General features: G+C 38.5%; 1 long non-coding RNA gene across 2 annotated transcripts; it reads left to right on the top strand.

The window, feature by feature from the left end:
- Nucleotides 1-652: 652 nt before the first annotated feature.
- LOC111888715 (uncharacterized) lies at nucleotides 653-3,399 on the top strand. 2 transcript variants are annotated; one of them, XR_006188378.2, is made up of 4 exons: nucleotides 653-1,536; nucleotides 1,746-1,811; nucleotides 2,810-3,016; nucleotides 3,116-3,399. It is a non-coding gene; the product is annotated as an uncharacterized LOC111888715 (long non-coding RNA). The 2 variants fall into 2 exon arrangements; XR_002849300.3 differs by having other exon boundaries at nucleotides 656-1,536; nucleotides 2,937-3,016.
- Nucleotides 3,400-24,717: the final 21,318 nt, after the last annotated feature.

Raw genomic sequence — 24,717 nt, 5'->3', positions numbered from 1 at the left:
AGCCCGAAGGTTTAGATTAAAATATGTTGATAATTAGATAACCTTAACCTAGTTTTACCCTAGACCATGAAGGCATGATATTTAGTTTTGCCACACCATAAACATACACCGGCCATATATATATATATATATATATATATATATATATATATATATATATATATATATATATATATATATATATATATATATATATATATATATATATATAAAAGGAAATTATCAAATGAGAACACCTAAAAAGTTGAGAACGCGAGAACAATTATATTTATCTGTGATTCCATATATTCATTTGTGGATAAATGATAAATTTTTATGCATAATCAACATGAATATGTTTTTTTATCTTCAATGGAATTTAAAGGTGTAAAATTTACCATTTCTCCACAAATGAATACATGGAATCGCAAATGAATATACTTTGTTCTCGTGTTCTCAACCTTTTTGGTGTTCTCATTTGATTATATATATATATATATATATATATATATATATATATATATATATATATATATATACATATATACCTTAATAAGCATTTAACATGTTTTGCTGAATTTAAGATGTACAAGACTTAATGTGATTTGTACAATAAATTTATGGACTAACTGTATTATATAAAATTAGGGAAGGAGATCGGTCAAAAGACTTAGTATTCCCTGTTTTAAGCAAATAGAATCGGTCTACAGATGAAGGCTATATAGCATATCCTATCTCTTCCCACCACTACCACACTCTAGACTAGCCCCCTTATCAATGAATTCTGGCATTCACCTTCCTCCATGACCACCTTCACCATTCACGATGGTTCACCATCCCATCTCCTTAAAACCCAGTCAAACCAACAACAACACCTTCACCTTAATCTCTCCTCACCTGTCCCACTTGGCCATTTCCTCGGTCGTAAGCATCGTCGCCACCAACTTTCGGCTTCACCATATTCTCTATTGTCGACCCACTGGTAAACCTTCCCTCTCTGTCCAACAAAACACAAAATCACAACTACTTTTCCTCCCTTCCTCTAGCCGCATCTATCTTACTGGTGAAACCTTCTAATCTGATTGCCCCTTTTTCCCGCCTATACTTGCATCACATCGATCGAGACTCACAACAAAAAAATCCCTCTCCACACCACTAATAGCTCACCCTACCACCGCTACCACGACCACCATTAAGCACCATCGTCACCAAATCAGCGACACCCACTATATCGTGGCCATGACACTCCAGCGTCGTCATCGGCAAATAGCTCAAATATCTTAAATTCTACATATATTGACCCTGCTCTTCATCTTCACCCAACTGAATCAGATTGGCCCTTCATCTTCATGTAATTGAATCGGTCAATGCAAGATTCAGTGGAGACTTATTCAAATTGGAAGAACTTTCAATCTCTTTTTTCCCTCTCACTTTCTCACATCACCGTTTGCACGAACAAAAACTCTAGCATTTGTCACCGCATCCTACATTGTCAGATCACTCACAGCCGCCTCTATTTATCTAATACATCAAGCAATGAATCTCACTAAGAGTCTGGTACTTTTTTCTCATCTCTACCAAACCACCAATGCAACACCAACATCTCTTTCTTCTCTCTATCTCTCTGTTACTCTATCAAAGAAACCCTAACTACGGAATTTCTGAGCAACCACCATCTACATTGTGTAATTTTGATTATACTTTTAGAATATGAAGTTTTCCGATTTTGGTTTTAATTTGATTTGTTTTCTTTTCCATTTATGTAGGTTTGTGAAACTACTAAATTAATTTTCTACTTTCCCTTTTAGTAGGACGAAAATCTGAACTTAAAGGTACTTCTTTAATTTATTTTTCATTTTCTTTCATTTTTTCACTTTTATGTTGATGATTAAAGCTATGTGTGGACAAATTTGTTTGTATGTATAAATATATGTATTACAATTTGGTAAATCTATACAGGCTATGTGTTTAAGATATATAAATATGTACAAATGTGTGTACATCAATCTCATTAAAGCTATGTGTGTATGTATATTAGTATTTCTGTAATTTAGGCAAACTATCTTCGAACACCAACTAAATGTTGAAAATTAACTTACTTGCATGGATGTTGAAACTGTTCCAGTTATATATTTTAGAGTCAAATATGCACCTAACGATTATGCTTCTGAATCAGTGAGTGAGTAGACATTTCTTGAAAATTTTCTTTCAAATATTTTTTAATCATATTCTTTTCTTGTCAATTTAATATTTATGAATCTTGTAGGAGTGGAAATGTAGGTTATTTAAGGAGAAATCCTTAGGTATGAAGTGTCCTTCACTCTTTTAGTATTTAACAGACACCAAGAAAGTTTAGCATGAGCTTGCAAAACCTAATGTACTCAAGATGTAATTTTCAACTTAAGATGAGTTTTTGGTGATTTGTGTTGTATTTATCATGTGGGGGAAGATTTCTTGATGATAAATATGGCATAGCAGCTTCAGGCATGCTTTGCTGTATTATGCAGTTTTGATGATTCAAATTCGTGCACAATCCAAAGACAAATTTCTACTCATTTTTTTCTGCAACTGTTTGTATATACACACTAAATTGTCCAGTTTTGCTCTCTGTTTCAAATAACATTCCAAATTCAACTTTGTATAGAAGATGGTGAGTCGAAACGGAGAAGGTGAGACACATAGATGGCTTAATATGTGGGTCATGTAGTTACCAGACCTTGCTTTTCCATGTTTTTAGTTCTAATTTAATTCCAGTTAATTTAATCATTTATAGGGAAGCATTAAAATCATCTTTATTTCTTGTGATTTTATATTATATTTGATGGTGCAGGGTGTAAGGACCATCATTGGTTTTCATTGCAAAATTATATTTTAATGAGGTTTATTATATAATTGTTTTTTGAAGTATTTTCTAAGGGCTACTTAGTTTTTACATTGTTTTTCTGACATTATTATAGATTTCGTGAGCAGATTTGTATATGTGATTAATGGATGACACCCCAACTTTCTCATAGACACAAGTACTTCTCCCACAAAGGTAATATTGTATTAAAAGGAAAAAATATAAGATTTCAAATACCTTTTATTTAGTTTTCTAATGGCCACTGTGTTGACTATTGACTTTTCCTTATTGTAGTTTACATCCAAAGTTATGATTTTTATAAAGAAGTCTTGTGGCCCACAGAACTTGCTATTTAGTCCATCAATTGCAACATGATAGTGAAAATGATAATGGAGTATAATTAGAGCTCTTAATTATCCATTTCAAGATGTGTAATTATGAAACTCAATCTGTTGTGGGTGGATTAGTTTAATGTGGAAATTCTGATCCCTTGAATGAGTGTTTTTGAAACAGTTCAAATTTACTGTAAATTAAAGGATTATAAGTTCTTCTAATTAAATGAAGTTTCCATTGCTAATTGTCATAGTTTTTTCCAATAAAAAATCATGATTTACATTGAATTTACTATGATGTTATATTTTGATTCAATAGGGAGAAGGGCACGTATCTTACAAAACATATGCATGTTTCCTTCGAAACATATTGGTTTTATTGTTTGCTTAAAAAGAAGTAGAGATATCCTTAAAAATGATGGGTTTTGGTCATAAGAACATCCTATGTGCTCATACAAACCCTAATGCTTGGATCTAGGTTTCTCTATTGTACATGCAAGTTATCTAAGACTATAAACCCTAGATCTAGCATATGATAATCAATATAACATACAAATTAGGGTTTAGATCATACCTTGATTGTTATGTAGCAATAACAATCTCAATTCTTCCTTGTAATGACTTTAGAAAGCTTAGAGTCACAAATGTCACTCCTCTAATGGTTCACAAACACCAAGAGCAAGAGGATGAAGAAGATAAGAGAAGGAGGCTGCCCAAAACGTGTGGAAACCCTAGAAGGAAGCTTGTCCACGTTTTTGGGGCATAATGGTTCTTTAAATAGTGAGGCTATTAGGGTTATCTAACAAGGAAACCCTAATTTGGATGCTTAAGCCCTAAGCAACCCATGGACTCCTTTCCTTAAAGGCCTTGGACGATTTCTAATGGGTTTCCCCATAGAATTCATCCAACCTTATAATATAAGGCAATCCATAGCCCAATTGCAATTATCTTATAATTACAATTCTAGTCCCTTAAGTTTAATTAATCTCTTTTAGCCACAAAATTAATTACCAATTAATTCTTGACTAATATTAATTAACCAATATGATTTCTCCTTTAATATATAATTCTCATAATATATTAATAAATCATATTTAATCCTTTCTTTCCATTATTCATCCTATCAAATTGCTTTGGTGAAGGCAACCCAAAAGGACCATGCACCATCGGGTCAAGTACATACCAAAATAGTTATTGACTTAGACACTAATCCAACAGTCTCCCACTTGGATAAGTCTAATAACTATTATGCGTATGACTTTAGATCCTGATCTGCAATCGTAGCTTTCCAAAGCCGCTGTCAACTCTGATCCTATCAGATACGCGTGTCCTTTAGATAAGGGATCATGTATTCCTCCATTCTAGATATCGTATGAGACATGATTTCTAATCATTATCTCTGTACTATTTCTCGACTTCCGATTTATGACGACTGACTAATTGAACAAATCAAATTAGCCCTAGCCCGGCCGAGCATTTACGTTTGTCATCACAAAATCATCGAGGGGCCCAAAGATATCGCTTTTATCCTACTTTGGATAAAAGGAACGGATAAACTTTGATTCAATGCTCGCTTGCACTCACTCACCGAATCACACACAACAATATGTTTTATGACACCAAGTTACTGGTGCGTTTACATATTATCAATGTGCAACCGATTTGCAAGATACAACTCACACATCTCGGTTTCAAGAATATAAGATGTTATCGTCTCACCAATCACTCGTGACACAATTCATGGAGTGATCCAAGTGAGCGTGGGTTTAATCCAATGCTCAAATCATATTCATAAGCACTCATGAACATTGCAGCAAACATTTGCTTATGTCTAATACCCTTTAGACAATCCACACACCAATTCACGACAATCTTCATTCATACGTACTTCCAACATATGAACGACTGTGGCCCGTTCGAATAATTTGACTGTTCTCAACCAATTAAATTATTCAGGAAGTCAAAACATGCAAAGTGAAACACAAGAATAATACTAATCCCATATGGCCTCAAACCTTTGAGCATAAATAAAACACCTTTTATTTATCACCATATCGATTACTCATTATTTGTTGTTTCAGATAATCAACTTTTTACTTGAATTATTACTAAACTTTCCCCACGCTCCTAGCATGCACACAATGTTTACCTATGGTTCTTACTTTGTGAAATAGATCAAATTGAACACATTTTCAATCATACTCATTTCACAACTCCGAATCCTTTTCACAAGTGAAATAATATCAAATTCTTGCCACTTATGGAATATTTTAGATTCTAACATTTTATGCAACGATCCTTTTGTAATGTCACTGCACTAAAGTCACAATGACTAATGCCAATGAATTATAAAGTCCTTTATCGGAGATTGTTACAATACAATTCCTTAGATATGATGTCTCTCACTCAAAGTACATTCCTTTGAACATCCTTTTGCATAAAAGTTTCTAATCTAGATATAGATTTTCAATATTCAATTCCCAATATGGACACGTTTCCATATTTTCCATATGAAAACTCATTCTTAATAGAATCTTATCTATTCATAATAATTTCGATATGGTCCATCCAATACTGTGACATCCCCATTTTCACGGCCAGAAAAGACCGATTTTGTTTATGCTTTGTTTTATAAAATCAGAGTAATCTTTTAAAGATAACGGTTGCGGAATTTGTTCCCAAAACAAGATATGATAAAAACATATCAAAACATTTCTCAAAGAGAATGTATTTTTATTTCAATAATAAAACCTCGGGATGTCATGTTCCGATACAGACACATAAGCATAAACAGAACATACATTCATTTACTCTAGTAATTTACATCTCCTTTAATCTCTCAGTGCAAAGCAGCTTCATATCGATACCTATGATACAATTAAACTGAGTGGGTCAGGCTTGGGAGCCTGGTGAGCATATAGGGTTTTCATCCCACAATGTTATATCATATAAATATATATATAGAACATCCAAAATTATATAATTTCACCATATAAAAGCAACTCTTATCCCACCCCATCGATCCTCACAACGACACGATCTGAACTCTCGTATCTAAACTTTTCCTCTTTATCTGATCCCTACTCACGGATCTAAACTAATCTCTCCACCTGATCCATACTCTCGGACCTAAAACTAACCTTTTGGTCTAATCCATACTCCCGGATCTAAACTAATCTCTTGGTCGGATCCATACTCCCGGATCTAAAACTGTGCCCAATCCATACTCCCGGACTAGGGCCAATTAACTATGTCTTAATCCATACACCCGGATTAATAACAAGTTTACCTATTGGTCTGATCCATACTCCCGGATCTAAAACTGTGCCCAATCCATACTCCCGGACTAGGGACAATTAACTATGTCTTAATCCATACTCCCGGATTAATAACAAGTTTACCTATTGGTCTGATCCATACTCCCGGATCTAAAACTGTGCCCATCCATACTCCCGGACTAGGGACAATTAACTATACCTTAATCCTGATCTGATCCATACTCCCGGATCTATAACTGTGCCCAATCCATACTCCCGGACTAGGTACAATTAACTTAGTCTTAATCCATACTCCCGGACTAATAGCAAGTTTATCTCTTTACCTGATCCATACTCACGGATCTAAACTAACCTCTTAATCTGATCCCTACTCACGGATCTCATCTACCCATGTCCTACCCAACATATTTGTAGATATAAAATACATATATAGTTTAACTCATTAAAAATCTATATAGTTCATCCATTCCACTAATACCTCAATTAAACAACAATATATAAACACATAGCATGTATTTCGTAGCAAATACTTCATACTTATGTGTTAGAAGAAAGTCACCACACACTCACACATATAAATCACAATATACTTAATACACTCAAACCATACTTGTATTATTATCGTGTTCATGAAAGGTAGTATACACTCACTTGATCAGAAGATGATCGGACAGCACTACGACTTGCAGAAGTAGTAATCCTCAGCAGATCTGGAAGATCTCTTCAAAAATCGAACTTCTCGCAGGCAGAGCTTCGGCTCGGGAAACGCACTTCTCGGGATCTTCGGGCTTCGGGACTTGCTTCGGGTCTCGGGGTTGACACCGGGGCTTTGGGGTACTTCTGGCATGCAAATCGATGCAAAACGGGAGAGAGAAGAGAGAAAATAGCAACCCTAAACGGCTGGCCCTTCAAATCTATTTATAGGGCAAATTTGGCCCTTGCCACGTCGTGGCAACCTTGTTCCACGTCGTGGGCTTGGTCGTCACTGCATGCGTCATCCCAAGTTGCATCTGGGGGCCTTCCGGAGGTGTCAGGACACTTGCCACGTCGTGGCAACCTTGTTCCACGTCGTGGGCTCTGACAGTTTTGGGGTTTCGCAACCCGAACTTCAGAAATTCATAACTTTCGCATACGAACTCCGTTTTCGACGTTCTTTATATCGCCGCGAAGGTGAGATTATGCTCTACAACTCTCGTTTAGACTCCATTGGCTAATTTTGAATTGATTTTTAATATATTATAAGTATATTACTTATATAGTATTTTTAGTAGGCCAGGACAGGAAAACTTCGTTCGAAATTCATAACTCCTTCATCTGAACTCCGTTTCCGTCTGTCTTTCCGTCGTTGCACTACTATCGATGAGATCTTCAATTTTCATTTATATCACTAAGGATAGATATCTATCTACCTTAAATTCACTATCTACGTCGCGCTGGGTCGCGCTGGGTCGTGCCGGTTCTGTCGTGAAACTTCGACATGTCATAACTTCTTCGTTATAACTTGGATTTTGGCGTTCTTTATATGCACGGAAACCTTGTGACATATACTACAACTTGGTTAAGATTAATCCTTCTAAATAATCTTCCATCAAAAAGTCATTTTTGACGCTTATCGTCTCTAAATTGGCTAGCCCTGATCTACGGGCGTTACAAATACTATACTTCTAACTACTCACAAGCGACCAATCCTCGGTGAACTTTGGATTGTCCTTTGATAGTTGTTTAATTATCTTAGTCAAAACCGATTCTTGTCCTTTTTACCTCTAAATGCGCTAGACATTTTGAAAATTTTAGAATGGCAAAATATTATAGCATTTGCAATAAATCCTATACCCGAAGCGTATGGGACACGATGCATAATGTCTTACATAAAGATTTGATATTTTATCCATCTTCTGCTATAATATTTTATGTGCTACGTTCTCAAAATTCGAACTATGAAGAGGAATGCCGTAATCATAATCGAAATTTGAGAACACACTATGTATCCTTGACTAAATTTATTAACATTCGACAACCTAAGCCTTTAGATTTGAAATGAAGCATAATATTCTCTCCCTTAATTATAGCAAAACAATATTCAACCCTTACAGCTTTGCAAAGTATGACTCTTGTTTTCTATAATTAATATTGCTAACTTGCAATACTTGCCTTAATAATCATACAATCATAACATTTATGCTCCCACTATCAATATGATTATTATAAACATAACACTTATGCTCCCACTAGCTTCCAGAAAAACAATTCCTATTGAATTTCTTTAAGTTCATATTTCTAATACCCAATGCTTTGATAATCTTTTATCAAGGCTTCTTAAACTTATACACCTTTGCCATAAATAGCTCATATGTGTTTCTAAACAATTCAGACTAATTGCCAAATCTCACAATTCGAATCATGGAAAGGGATACCGTAACCAAAATCGAATTCGAGAATACAATTTCACAATCACTATCTTCTTAAAATCTCTATTAGTGAAAGCATTTCCTCACAATCATTTTCATGAAGGAGGGAATCTTATGAAACTTAGATTTTAATGGTGTATGTGTTCCTATCCATGTGAATTTGTTAAAACAAAAGTTTACGACAAATTCAAACACATATGGACCGAACTTTCTTAATCTTGATTTCTTTGCCTTATGGTAATACAGCTGCCCACCATGTCTTCCAAGTAGTTAAGCAGCTCACCTTTTCTTATAAATGTACTTTTCATTGATCAAGGTCTTTGCCTTTTATGCATTCAAATGAGAATTCATAGAACTCACATGCATAATTAACTTAATTGGAACGACACATAAACAAAATAATGTCAACACGATAGGTTGTAAACCTCAACTCGTGCGCTAGTGATGATCGATAAGGTCTATTTTGATTTGTTCTTGAAACATTTCAAGACCATTAAGACTCCCATTGACTCCTTGACATATAAGGTTCTCTTGTCAATAAACATTTCTTGACAAACAAATATTCAAGAGTTAGTGTAGCTTTTATTAAAACACTTCATAAATTGGTCCTAGTTGGTCTTTGTCGTATCCAAGACATCACAACTTTCCACATTTGATGAATGTTATAAACCTTCATAATACTTGTCACTCAATATCACAATCTTAACTCTAAGACTTTTTTTGGAATGAAGTATGATTGACTTTCTGATTTAACCATTTCTTCAATTCTTGATTCCTCTTCTTAAACATACAATTGCACTAAGACTCACTTAAGGATCAACTGAGATATAGTTCTTAATCATTAAGACATATCATAAAGCATAAAAGGTACTCTCCCTTCTTCTTAGAATAGAGAAACTATTATCTTTCTGCCTACTTGATTCTTCTTATTCGTTCTGCTATTGATCCAAACCCTTTAATCAATTCAGAATTACACTTAATCTTGTAAGTATAATCATATTTACTAAACCTTTAGTAAATCATGACGAATATCTTTGTTATTTTTGTGGTGGAATCAACACACAACTTTGTGTACTCGATCTCTTAGTCCTTCACTTGACACTATGTCAACGAATTTAGTCTAATTTCCAAATATGAAATTTCTCATTCATCGTGCAACCAAGTTGCATGATTCCAAGTTTCTGTCCAATTGAAACTTGGGCGATGAGAAACTTTCCCTATTCGGTAAATTTCCACAAATAACATAACTAAGAATCAAATCCATTATTGCTAATAATAGAAACATTTTAACGTCAATTTTTCATACACGCCATTGTAAGGATAAATAAATAAAATTTATTTTATTGCGGAAAAATTTGTCCTTACAATGCAATTCATTGAAAAACTATGCTAATACGTCTTTCTTAGCAATCTAATTCTAACTCTAAGTAGCAGCTCAAGAATCTAATCTTCAAGTAATGCGATCAAAATCCATTCCTTCACGGTTAGATTCTGCTCACTTCTTCCTTTAAGCTTCCTCTCTTTTCTTTGATCCTACAAAACATCAATTGTAATCTTATCACATTATGTATTAAGAATCTAGAATAGGAGCTTAAAAGAGTTAGTCAATGGATTTTACCTAAAGCAGAGCCATACGTTTTGACTCTCCAATCTCTTAGGTAAATAGGGCAGCTTCGTCTCTAATGCCCCTTCTCTTGGCAATGAAAGCAAATTGACTCTTTTGGAACAGCACATGGAACTACTTCAGATATTGCCTTTCTCTTATGATCAAACTCTTTGATCATGACATGTCTTTCGTTGCTATTACCTATATCCATAGAGGTCTGGAAGGCAGATTCACCAATCAACTTTGCTTCTCCATTGCGCCAAACCATTGCTGATTCAGCAGCAATAAGCAAATAAGTGAGATCTATAAGGGTCACGTCGTGGTTCATCATATAGTACTCTCTTACGAACTCACTATACGAGTTAGGAAGTGATTGAAGAACCCAGTCAACAGTCATCTCCTTACAGACAACGGATCCCAACATCCTTAACCTGTCAATGTGTGACTTCATCCCTAGGACGTGTGCACACACCGACTTTCCTTCTTTATGTTTACTTGCCAAAAGGGCTTGATTGAGCTTGAACTTTTCAAGCCTTCGAACTTGTGGGTTAGGGAGAATAATTGGAGGAGGTGGAGGAAGTGAAGCATGATGTCTTGTTCCTCGATCGAATCGTGGAATATCATCTTCATGTGGAAAGCTTGTTCCACAGGATTTGGGAATACCATAGTTGTCATACTTTGACATCTACAAAACGGGAGAAAAACAAATTCAAGTTAGTTGATTGACTGAGTCCTTAATAAATCACCCAAATGATATATTAAGGCTAGGACCCAACACCATACGCTACAACCTAGAAAAGGGATGCCGTAATCTAGTTGCAGAATATTTGAAGGTAAGTGAATGAAGATTCACTAATTTTCCACCATGAAAAACGAAAAATAAATTTAAGTTTTAAATTTATGAAAACTATTAGATCCTTTGAGATTCATTGAACATTTCAATGGCATGTTTAAATCTCGATATGCCCCTCTAGTTTGTGACTGGGATGCCGAGGATCATAAAGCGGGTGTGAATAACCATGCAAACTTACATGGTGCCCTCACATGTTATGTGACAACCCCAATTTCACGGCCCGAAAAGACCGATTTGTTTATGCTTTGTTTTATAAATCAGAGTGATTGTTTAAAGAAAAACGGTTGCGGAATTTGTTCCCAAAATAAAATATGATAACCATTTTATCAAAACATTTCTCGAAAAGAATGTATTTTCATTAAATAATAAAACCTCGGGATGTCATGTTCGTTACAGACCAAAAGCATAAACAATATAAAATAGATCTTACAATAGTTATTCAACTACTGATCTATAATCCAAAATCTCTCGTCAAGTCCGTCGAGTTATACTCTTGTGTCATTACCTGTAATGAAAAGAAAACTGAGTGGGTCAGGCTTGGGAGCCTGGTGAGCATATAGGGTTTTCAACCCACAATAATACATTTATTATATTCACTTATCAAACAATCAACCCAAATACCCATCCCCATTATCTTCTTAAGGTTTTACCCTAAGAATCCACTATCCTTCATTCATTCATTCCTAAGGATTTACCTAAGGAATTGGCACGAAGTCCATTGCTGCCAAAGTTTATAGATCAGGTACTAAATCCATAGTTATCAGACGCTAACTCCATAGTCGTCGGGGTTTACTCAAGTGACGCTAACTCCATAGTCACCAAGGTTCACTTAACAGGCACGAAGTCACATCGTCACCAAGGTTTACTTAATAGGTGCTAACTCCATAGTCACCAAGGTTCACTTAACAAGCGCTAACTCCATAGTCGCCAAGGTTTACTCAACAATAGGCGCTAACTCCATAGTCACCAAGGTTTACTCTACAATAGGCGCTAACTCCATAGTCACCAAGGTTTACTCTACAATAGGCGCTAACTCCATAGTCACCAAGGTTTACTCTACAATAGGCGCTAACTCCATAGTCACCAAGGTTTACTCTACAATAGGCGCTAACTCCATAGTCACCAAGGTTTACTCTACAATAGGCGCTAACTCCATAGTCACCAAGGTTTACTCTACAATAGGCGCTAACTCCATAGTCACCAAGGTTTACTCTACAAGCGCTAACTCCATAGTCGCCAAGGTTCATCAAATAGGCACGAAGTCACATCGTTGCCAAGGTTTATACAATAGGCGCTAACTCCATAGTCACCAAGGTTTATCTAATAATAGGCGCTAACTCCATAGTCACCAAGGTTTATCTAACAGCAGGCGCTAACTCCATAGTCACCAAGGTTTATCTAACAGCAGGCGCTAACTCCATAGTCACCAACTATCCCATCTACCCATGTTCTACCCAATAATTTTTGTAGATATAAACAGTTACACAGTTTAAATCATTTAACACTTATATAAAACTCCAAATTCCATGCCCATCTCAAATAGACAAATAACATATAAACACATAACACGTATTTCATAGCAAATACTTCATATTTATGTGTTAGAAGAAAGTAACTACACACTCGCGCATATAAACAACAATATACTTAATACACTCAAACCATACTTGTATTATTATCGTGTTTATGAAAGGTAGTATACACTCACTTGATCAGAAGATGATCGGACAGCACTACGACTTGCAGAAGTAGAAATCCTCAGCAGATCTGGAAGATCTCTACAAAAATCGAACTTCTCACGGGCAGAGCTTCGACTCGGGAACCGCACTTCTCGGGATCTTCGGGATCTCGGGACTTGCCTCGGGGCTAGAGAATAATACCGGGGCTTCGGGGTATTTCTGGCACGCAAAACGATGCAAAACGGGAGAGAGAAGAGAGAAAATAGCAACCCTAAACGGCTGGCCCTTCAAATCTATTTATAGGGCAAATTTGGCCCTTGCCACGTCGTGGCAACCTTGTTCCACGTCGTGGGCTTGGTCGTCACTGCATGCGTCATCCCAAGTTGCATCTGGGGGCCTTCCGGAGGTGTCAGGACACTTGCCACGTCGTGGCAACCTTGTTCCACGTCGTGGGCTCTGACAGTTTTGGGGTTTCGCGCCCCGAACTGCAGAAATTCATAACTTTCGCATACGAACTCCGTTTTCGACGTTCTTTATATCGCCGCGAAGGTGAGATTATGCTCTACAACTCTAGTTTAGACTCCATTGGCTAATTTTGAATTGATTTTTAATATATTATAAGTATATTACTTATATAGCATTTTTAGTAGGCCGGGACAGGAAAACTCCGTTATAAACTCATAACTCCTTCATCTGAACTCCGATTCCGTCCGTCTTTCCTTCGTTACACTAATATCGATGAGATCTTCAATTCTCATTTATATCACTAAGGATAGATATCTATCTACCTTAAATTCACTATCTGGGTCGCGCTGGGTCGTGCCGGTTCTGTCGTGAAACTTCGACAGGTCATAACTTCTTCGTTATAACTCGGATTTCGACATTCCTTATATGCACGGAAACCTTGTGACATATACTACAACTTGGTTAAGCTTAATCCTTCTAAATAATCTTCCATAAAAAAGTCATTTTTGATGCTTATCGTCTCTAAATTGACTAGCCCTGATCTACGGGTGTTACATGTTACAGTCACCTATTCGATGTGCCGGTAAACCACACACGCTCCACCGAACTATGACAAACATTGAGTCACCCTTTGCTACCTTTGTTTAGAACCATTTAAGTGAATGAAGATTCACAAAGTGTAATTTCATGGAATTGCATCAATTCACTTTTGCCTAAGTAACTAAGATTGGGAATTTGTAAAATATTTAGTTACTTTTGTACTTCATTATACTTATAATGGAAGGTTCCTGTCCTATCCTACCCGTTCGGTTAATGACCCTCCACTAGTCAAGAGTGCGGTGGGTAAGAGTGGATACCCATTCAATCGCCATTTTATAGGCAATTTCCTTAAACACCCCTTATAGACCAGCTTCGTGAATGAGGCCTACTAACGATAAGACTGACTTTTACTCACACATATATATATAATGTTAGACTTTTAATGTTATATATAGTATAGGGTGTATTTTACACTTTTAAAATACTAGGTGGTCAAATTTAACAATTATACTCTTAATTCAATTAAATTGTAAACCAAAACTTTATGGATTTATTAAACCTCTTTTAATTATACACCTTAATTAATTAATAAAACCATAAGGGTGTGATTTGAACTTTTCAAAACAATACTAGGGTTTTAGAATTTAACATTCCTAAATTAAACCTTTAATCAACTTTTAATTCCAAAACTTGAGGGCAAGTTTTGAAACATTTCAAAACATTTAGGTTTAGAATTTAAATATACATCAAAATTAAACTTTTAATCAAATTTAAATTTCAAAACTTGAGGGCAAGTTTTGAAACCTTTTCAAAACATTAGGGTTTCAACTATTTAAATTTCAAAACTAAACTTTTGAGTTCAAATTTAAACTATAAAACCTAAAGGGGAAAATATGAAACTTTTCATAACACAATGATCAAATAACAAATAATACAAATTAAACAATTAATTTCATCATTATCTATATTTGACCTAATTTCAATTTCTTGCAAAATAAGTTACCCAATTAATACAAATAATCCAATCTTTATCATATAAGGAAGTTATTATCTAATCAATTGGTAATTATCTTGTGTTTTGGCAAGGATATTCTTTAAGAAACAATAAAATTCGTATTTTATAGGTTTAAAACGAATATGGTAATATCCTTAAGCAAAACAACAACAAAATCCGAAATTTCCTCTGTCTGACGCTCCGACTCGTCGAGTCACGCTTTGGAACTCGCCGAGTAGGGCCGACTCGCCGAGTCCAAGTAGTGACTCGCCGAGTCAAGTCAAACAGTAAGCCAGAATATGATTTTCAGCTACATAATGCATCAATACAATAGAAACCAATCAAGGCTCTGATACCACTGATGGGTTTTGGTCATAAGAACATCCTATGTGCTCATACAAACCCTAATGCTTGGATCTAGGTTTCTCTATTGTACATGCAAGTTATCCAAGACTATAAACCCTAGATCTAGCATATGATAACCAATATAACATATAAATTAGGGTTTAGATCATACCTTGATTTTTATGTAGCAATAACAATCTCAAATCTTCCTTGTAATGACTTTAGAAAGCTTAGAGTCACAAATGTCACTCCTCTAATGGTTCACAAACACCAAGAGCAAGAGGATGAAGAAGAGAAGAGAAGGAGGCTGCCCAAAACGTGTGGAAACTCTAGAAGGAAGCTTGTCCACGTTTTTGGGGCATAAGGGTTCTTTAAATAGTAAGGCTATTAGGGTTATCTAACAAGGAAACCCTAATTTGGATGCTTAAGCCCTAAGCAACCCATGTACTCCTTTCCTTAAAGGCCCTGGACGATTTGTAATGGGTTCCCCATAGAATTCGTCCAACCTTATAATATAAGGCAATCCATAGCCCAATTGCAATTATCTTATAATTACAATTCAGTTTAATTAATCTCTTTTAGCCACAAACTTAATTCTTATTAATTCTTGACTAATATTACTTAAACAATATGATTTATCCTTTAATATATTATTCTCATAATATATTAATAAATCATATTTAATATTTTCTCTCCATTATTCATCCTATCAAGTTGCTTTGGTGAAGGCAACCCAAAAGGACCATGCACCATCGGGTCAAGTACATACCAAAATAGTTATGGACTTAGACACTAATCCAACAAAAAAGAGGATTAAATAAATACTTAATCAAATTTAGATGTATATAAATGGAAATAGAGAGCAAACAAACACTCCACATCATAAGTTTGCTAGAATCATGGCTATTTACCTTTTCTGTTTGATGGTTGTATTTTTTACAAATTATTGTTAAAAACATTATATTATTTTGACTAAGTTTATGGAAAAGTCATAATTTTTTCTTTAATACAAAAGTTTTGATTATAATTTACATGATAATATGTAATTTGGTGTTAAAAAAACTAAAGACTTTTCTATTAATTTGGGCAAAGTATTTGATAATCTTGACTTTTTGTTTAAAAGATAAAAATTGAGACTTTTCCATATATCAATTCAAAATATAAAACTTTTCTAACAATAACCCCATTTTTTACATCAAGTCAAGTATGGAGTAACATGACTTAATGAGTTATTATGTTTGAATATATTAAAAAAATTATTTTTTATGGGCTAACTAACCGTTTATTTGACATTTTTTTTCTTCTTCAGGGTGCACCTGTGTTCACATTATGCTAAGAAAACCCTTTATGTACTACACATGTGATGGTTCATCTTGTTTTAATGTGATTGGTTTTGGATTCGGGATGGTGCAAATAGACTAGAGATATCCCATGCATGTTAGGTGTTGGTTGAAAAACATTGACATTTAGGGCACATTATTGTTATTTTAGATATTATTTGTATAAACTTAGTTACATTGATTTCATGATTTGTAACATGGTTAATATGAGATATGACAATTTATTTTAATTTTTTTTTTATATTATAGCATCAAACTTTCTTGTATTCCGATTACAACATTCTACTTTGAGAATCTATCTAAATATACCAATGTGAATACAAAACAAAATTCCCATCACTATAATGATAGATTATTCAAAGTATATAGCTTTAAAAAAACCAATAATACAATGTTATTATTTGGTTGATTCTAACCTTATTTCCCTTCTTTGGTGAATATGATGTTAACATTTTTTGTTGGATGAAAAATAAGACCAAATATTTGATGGCCTTGCAGCAACTGTAAGCGATGTGGTTGGACTTAGCATATATTTTTCTTCTTCGTAGTTGGAGCCAAATCATTCTTAAATGCATCTAGCTTTACAGTACCGTACATTGTTGTATTATTTAATATGTTAATAGTAATATTAAATTTTTAAGAAATTTAATGATGTAAAGTATAAAAGGTTTATACGAAAACAACCATATTTAAAATAAATGTTAAATTAAAATTATAGTAAGTGAGGTTTAAAAAGATAATAATTTAAAGCAAATAAAAGACAAAATTCATTTTTATTTTCTTCATAGAAAGCGAATTTCTTAGTAGAACTGAACCAAAACCGAAACCCTGAAAAGTGGTATGCGATCTAATTTTCAGCTCTTAGTTTATGGTTTATTCAGTTTTTGGTTCCGGTTTGCTTCCGGATTGATTTACATGTCTATAGAAATGAAACAAATTGTCGTCTAGAAATTATTCACCGACCCTCATTCAACAGCCGTTTAGATTTAAGTGGTTTTCAATCAACAATGTATATTTATATAAAAAACAAAACACATTTACTTTTAATCTAGAACAAAACATTATTTTGAACAAAATACATCAACATACTTCTATATTTAATAAAAAATAACAACATATTTTTAAAGAGAGATTTCTGAATGACAAATTAACACCGAAAGAAAAAGATTCTTCGAAAAGTAACTTACGTTCCTTGAAATATAACATGTTTTCGAATGGAAATAATTGCCGCAACAAACTATTTCGCATCCGTCGCTTAGCACGGGTAAATGGCTAGTGTGTGTGTGTGTATATATATATATATATATATATATATATATATATATATATATATATATATATATATATATATATATATATATATAGGAAGCATGCCGATAGACTTTATCGACCTCACCAATGAGATAAATGACCCAGAGTTCATACTCTTATCACCAGGCATAAAAGGACAACCATATAATTATATAATTATACAACGTGACTACTACCAAACCCTGCTTACTGACTTAATTCAATACTGTAGCGACCCGTCTCCGGTATGATAATTCCTGGTATTTATTTTGAATTTTTGCAAGAGGGACTCGGCGAGTTCATAGCCTGACTCGCCGAGTAGGGTCGGGATTTCGAGCACGTGTTAGCTGGCGACTCGGCGAGTCTGTCCGTCTGGGAGAAACCCTAAATCCCCGGGTTGCCCACTATTTAAGCCACCTTATAGTCCCCAATCTCGCCTCCTTCACCCTCAAAAGCTGTGAGAAAACCCTAATTCGTTCTTGAGTGATTCTAAGTGATTTTGTGTGCTATTGTGAAGGCTTGAAGAAGGAGAAGAAGAAAGGAGCAAGGAGAAGGATTGTAGAGCAGAGATTCAAGGGAAAGCAAGAGCTCTTTGAGGTATTCTTCAGTTTTCCTTCTCTTTTATGCCTTAAAACGCTTTCTAGATCTTGTTAATGCCTTTCTCAAAGCTTTATGTTGATATGGAAGCTCTCTTATGCCTAGATAACCTTAGATCTGTTCATTTAGGAGTTGTAGAGCCCAGATCTATTGCCTTTATGGAGCTATTTTGCATATTAACCCTAGATCTACCCCTTTTAAGCATCTTTTAGCCTTTATTCCCTTGTTCATGCGTTTGTACACGTAAAGTTGGAAACTTTACGTGGTAAATCAGCTTATTGGACTCAGATCTATCATTTGTATGTATTGGATTCGAGCAGAATCGAGTGTAGAATAGTTGCATGGCGGTGACTCGGCGAGTCGGAAGAACGACTCGGCGAGTCTAGTCGCGAATCCCCGATTTCTTCCTTTTGAGCGGTGTCGAGTGGGACCAGTGAGTAGTGGAGTGGACTCAGCGAGTTTGAGGGTAGACTCAGTAATGGAGGGACTCGGCGAGTTGTTCATACAACTCGGCGAGTCCAAGGCAATCTTCTTAAGCTCAAGAACAACTCGTCGAGTTGTTCATAGGACTCGGCGAGTCGGATGAAGATTGTCTGAATTCTTGGATCGGGAGGGTACTCGTCGAGTCGATGCCATACTCGACGAGTAGCAGCGAGTAGAGTCGAGGAGTGAGAATAAGGACTCGGCGAGTTGGCGGCCCAACTCGGCGAGTCAGGTCAACTGTGGGCTGACCTTGACCGAGAGTTGACTTTGACCAAGGGTAAAAGAGTCATTTTACCCAGTGCAGTGTTTAGTATTTGATTGAGTGTGTTTATGGACTTGTAGCCGGGGAGATACCGGAGCAGCAGCAGTTAGCCCTCAGAGCTATTCACTCAGCAACCAGTTCACGAGGTGAGTTTCCTTTCAGTAGAAACGGGTCTAAGACCACAATGCCGGCCCGTTTAGCTAGCAGTAGTATCCGGATTTTGACCCGATGCAGTAGTTAGTATGTTTGATGCCTTCGTGGCTCAGACAGGAATATGTGTGTTCATGTTAGTAATATGTTTATGCTATGATCAGTCAGCTTCGGACTTCGGTTCGATGTAGGGGACAAGGTCCCAGTCAGCTTCGGACTTCGGTCCGATGTCAGCTTCGGACTTCGGTTCGATGTAGGGGACAAGGTCCCAGTCAGCTTCGGACTTCGGTTCGATGTAAGGGACAAGGTCCCAGTCAGCTTCGGACTTCGGTCCGATGTCAGCTTCGGACTTCGGTTCGATGTAGGGGACAAGGTCCCAGTCAGTCAGCTTCGGACTTCGGTCCGATGGAGGGGGCAAGGCCCCAGTATGTGCTTGATATGTTACTGTATGTTATGTGGTAATTTGGGGGAGCTCACTAAGCTTCGTGCTTACAGTTTCAGTTTTGGGTTTCAGGTACTTCCGCTAGCAGAGGGAAGAGCTCGGGATGATGGCATCGCACACACCACAGCTTCAGCTTTTATCCTGGGAGTTGACTTAGTTCTTGATTTTTATATGACATGGACATGATACGGTTTTCCGCACAGTGTTTTATTATTATTTTGAGATACATCATGTATGGTTTTATGATATAACACTCAGATTATGGTTTTTGGTTATGTTGAAAAACGAAATTTTTGGGTCGTATATTTGGGTCGTTTCAAGTTGGTATCAGAGCCCTGGTTTGAGGGATTCGGATGCACCTCCGGGTGCATCTGAACTTAAACTAAGGGAAAGATAAAAAGATTTTCAAAAAAAAAAAGAAAAATGTTTTCGAATTAGATTCTGAAAAGCACTTAGAAAGGAAAGATTGTTTTTAAAAACCAGATAAGGGTGTGGTGCATGTGATCAGCCGAGCTCAAGTAAGTACTCCCAAATTACCAATACAAGTTTTATTATTATGATTAATTGTTCCAGCTTCAGTAGAACAGCATGCTAGTATAGGACTAAGGATCTAGGAGGATGCCTTATGTGCCTGCTTTATGTGTTACAGTTTTATGAGAATTGCATGCTAGTATTAAGTAAACAGCAGTAGGATAGCCTATTTAGGTTATGCCTGGTAGCGCGAGCTTAGCATTGTATGCTAGAGTAGCTTCTCGTTATGAGAATAGTTTTGCCTGAGTATGTTTCCCTTATCCGAATGTTGATTGCTTTGTGCTTTGTGGGACTCTGAGTGGTGGGAGTTAGCCATTAGGTGAATACGCCACATCACATGTGATCAGGGTTGAATAATCTCAGAGTGCTGGATTTGGCCCTATTGCGCAGCTCTTGTTTGAGTCCAACTGTTATAGGGACGAGTCTTTTACTTGAAGGATTATCTGAGCCTCGTCGCATGTGATGGTGTTCAGGTGGTGGCTAATTAGCATTATAAGGAGGCCTTCAGCAACTGAGGACTAGTTGTGTTGAGTCTGAGGTTTCCCTAGGGCAAGCCTAGGATGAGAGTGGCAGAGGTCAGCAGTAGTAGAAGTGACTTGGTGGAGTCAAGGCGGTTCTTGAGGAAAGTACGGATATATGTGGAAGGTAGTATGGGCCCGTACTACTGAAAGCAGAGGATCCGTACTCGAATCAAGGAAGGCCGAGACAAGGCCAGGAAGCTAGTAGTAGTATCAATGATCCCTTGAGATATTTCAGTTTTCTGATATTGCTATGATGTGTTTCAGTATGGTGGTTTTGCGTCCGAGGACAGCAGCCGGCAGTGGAGGTGCCGGGGAGGGATCAGGATCAGGCTCGGGGAGCGAGCACATGGATGAGCAGACCAGAGAGTTTCCTTCTTCAGAGTTTACTCGTATCATTTTAGAGCAGACTCCTGTGATCTTCGGTTCGATCAAGGAGGGGATTCTAGAGCTGATGGATGAGAGATTGGGCACCTTCCGTGCCGAGGTGGCGGCCATGATGGGGTCGCGCACCCTTACTTTCAGGGAGTTCAGGGCATGTGGAGCTCCGGACTATCATGGGGCGCGAGACCCCATAGCGAGTACCAGATGGTTGGCGGATGTGGCCAACGCTTTCCGCACTAGCAGATGTCCCGAGGGGGACAAGGTCAGACTGGCGTCCTGTCTTCTGAAGGACAGGGCACGGGATTGGTGGGAGGAGGTCGGACATGCCATTGGAGATGATGCAGCATTGGACGCCATGACCTGGGCTGATTTCTCTACCAGGTTCAGGGCGGAGTTTGCACCGGTTATTGAGGTGCAGCAGCTAGCTAGGGAGTTTCAGGACCTCACCCAGACTACAGAGACAGTGGCGGAGATCACCGCCAAGTTCAGGGAGAGGGCTCTTCTCGTTCCTCAGTACATGGCTGATGAGGAAATGAAGAAGGCCCGTTATCATGAGATGTTGCGGAGCGATATCCGCCAGTTTGTGAGCTGATCCAGCTGTAAAACGCTGGAAGATATGATTGCTAGGGCTCGGGAGAGGGAGATCGACCTCGAGATGGAGAAGAAGAGGAAACCGGAGGCGGTTTCGGGTTCAGGTGGTTCGGGCAAAAAGCCCAGGGTTTCAGATCACAGGTCCAGGGGACAGCCGAGCCACGGTCGATGTGGTAGGTGTGGGAAGATGCACGAGGGGGCGTGCAAGGCAGGGAGTTCCGGATGCTTCAAGTGCGGTCGGATTGGACATGTGAGTAGGGATTGTACGGCTCCTGCTACTACTGTTGCAGCATCAGATCTGATTTGCTTTCAGTGCAATCAAAGGGGACATAAAAAGTCCCAGTGTCCGAGCTTAGCCGCAACAGGGAAGGTGGTTGCACCTGCCCCTGCTACCTTGAGGATTACAGATGGCCGGCAGGGCCGAGCCGAGACGCCAGTGGCGAAGAGCAGGGCGTTTCAGATGACAGCAGAGGAGGCACGAGCGACTCCTGATGTGGTGACGGGTATGTATCTTCCCTTCATCTCTTTATTATTATTATTGTTTGAGTATTGCTTATGATTGTATGTTTTATTCAGGGTCGTTCTCTATGAACGGCATTTCTGCTATGGTATTATTCGATTCGGGGGCTACCCGATCTTTCGTATCGCTTGCGCTTAGCAAGAGATTTAGTAGAGCTCTAGGGGAGCTGGATTGTCCATTAGAGGTTGAGATAGCAGCTGATAGGACCGTGAGGGTCGGAAGAGTGCACAGAGGGTGTTCCCTTCAGTTGTTTGATGAGCAGTTTTCAGTGGACCTGGTACCTATTCCCCTGCGAGGGAATAAGGTTATTGTGGGCATGGATTGGCTAAGCCCCAATGGGGCGGTGATTGATTGTGAGCTTCAGCTAGTGAGGGTTCGCACTCCCAGTGGGGGAGAGTTAGTGATTCAGGGCGAGAGGCCACAGCGTGGACCGACCTTTTGTTCCGTCGCAAGGGCGAGGCGCTATGTTCAGCAGGGTTGCGCCGGTTTTGTAGCTTACGTCTTGGATGCCCGAGAGAAGGGCAAGACGACAGTTGATGATGTTCCTATCGTTCGAGACTACCCGGATGTGTTTCCCAAGGATATGCCGGGGATACCTCCTGAGAGACATGTTGAGTTTAGGATCGACCTCATTCCTGGTGCGGCTCCGATAGCCAAGGCACCGTATCGATTAGCTCCCCCTGAGATGCAGGAGTTGTCTACACAGCTGCAGGAGCTGTTAGACAAGGGTTTCATTCGGCCGAGCAGTTCGCCTTGGGGAGCGCCGATCCTGTTTGTGAGGAAGAAGGATGGGTCGCATCGAATGTGTATTGATTATCGGGAGTTGAATAAGGTAACGGTGAAGAACCGTTACCCACTTCCGAGGATAGATGATTTGTTTGATCAGCTTCAGGGAGCGTCTTGGTTCTCCAAGATCGATCTACGCTCCGGTTATCATCAGATGCGGGTTAGAGATGAGGATGTTCAGAAGACTGCTTTCAGGACCAGGTATGGTCACTATGAGTTCGTGGTGATGCCATTTGGGCTCACCAATGCTCCAGCCGCGTTCATGGATCTCATGAACCGCGTGTGCAGGCCGATGTTGGATCGGTCAGTGATAGTATTCATAGACGATATCTTGGTATATTCCAAGACGCAGGAGCAGCATGAGGAGCACCTGCGGGAGGTGCTGGAGGCTTTGAGGAGGGAGAGACTTTTCGCAAAGTTCTCCAAATGTGAGTTTTGGTTGCGCGAGGTGCAGTTCCTTGGTCACCTCGTCAACCAGAAGGGCATTTTGGTAGATCCGGCCAAGATAGAGGCCGTGATGCAGTGGGAGGTCCCGAAGTCTCCATCTGAGATTCGGAGCTTCCTAGGGTTGGCAGGGTATTATTGGAGATTTATTCAGGACTTCTCCAAGATAGCAGTGCCGCTCACCCGACTGACCAAGAAGTCAGTGGTATTTCGTTGGGGTCCAGAGCAGCAGACAGCGTTCGAGACCCTCAGGCAGAGGTTGTGCGAGGCTCCGATCCTTACCTTGCCAGAGGGAGTAGAGGACTTTGTAGTCTATTGTGATGCCTCGATCACAGGTATGGGAGCAGTTTTGATGCAGCGAGGTCATGTGATAGCTTATGCCTCAAGACAGTTGAAGCCTCACAAGGCTAATTATCCTACCCATGATTTGGAGCTGGGGGCAGTTGTGTTTGCCCTCAAGATTTGGAGGCATTACCTTTATGGGGTCCGTTGTACTATTTACACGGATCACAAGAGTTTGAGGTACCTTATGGATCAGCCGAGTCTGAACATGAGGCAGAGGAGGTGGTTGGATGTGCTAAAGGATTATGATTGTGAGATCCTTTACCACCCAGGGAAGGCCAACGTGGTGGCCGACGCCCTAAGCCGCAAAGTGTCGGCGGCCCCTATCAGAGATCTGTGTTTGAGAATGACAGTGATCACTCCGTTGTTGGAGCGGATCAAGGAGGCTCAGGTGGAGGGCCTCAAGGAAGAGAGACAGAAGTGTGAGAGGATCGTGGGCCGAGTAGCCTTGTTTGATTATGATAGTCGGGGATTGCTGACGCTTCACGGGAGGGTATGGGTACCGTACTGGGGTGGAGTACGGCAAGTGTTGATGGACGAGGCTCATAAGTCTCGATTTTCTATCCACCCAGGGGCGACGAAGATGTATCGAGATCTTCGACCTGATTATTGGTGGCCTTGCATGAAGCGGGACGTCGCCTGGTATGTTGAGAGATGCCTGACCTGCCGGAAGGTCAAGGCGGAGCACCAGAGGCCTCACGGCAAGATGCAGCCGC

Source organism: Lactuca sativa, chromosome 2, assembly GCF_002870075.4.
Source record: "Lactuca sativa cultivar Salinas chromosome 2, Lsat_Salinas_v11, whole genome shotgun sequence".
NCBI classification, from domain to species: Eukaryota; Viridiplantae; Streptophyta; class Magnoliopsida; order Asterales; family Asteraceae; genus Lactuca; species Lactuca sativa.
Note: the sequence above shows the minus strand (reverse complement) of the source record. Positions and strands in the feature narration are given on the sequence as shown.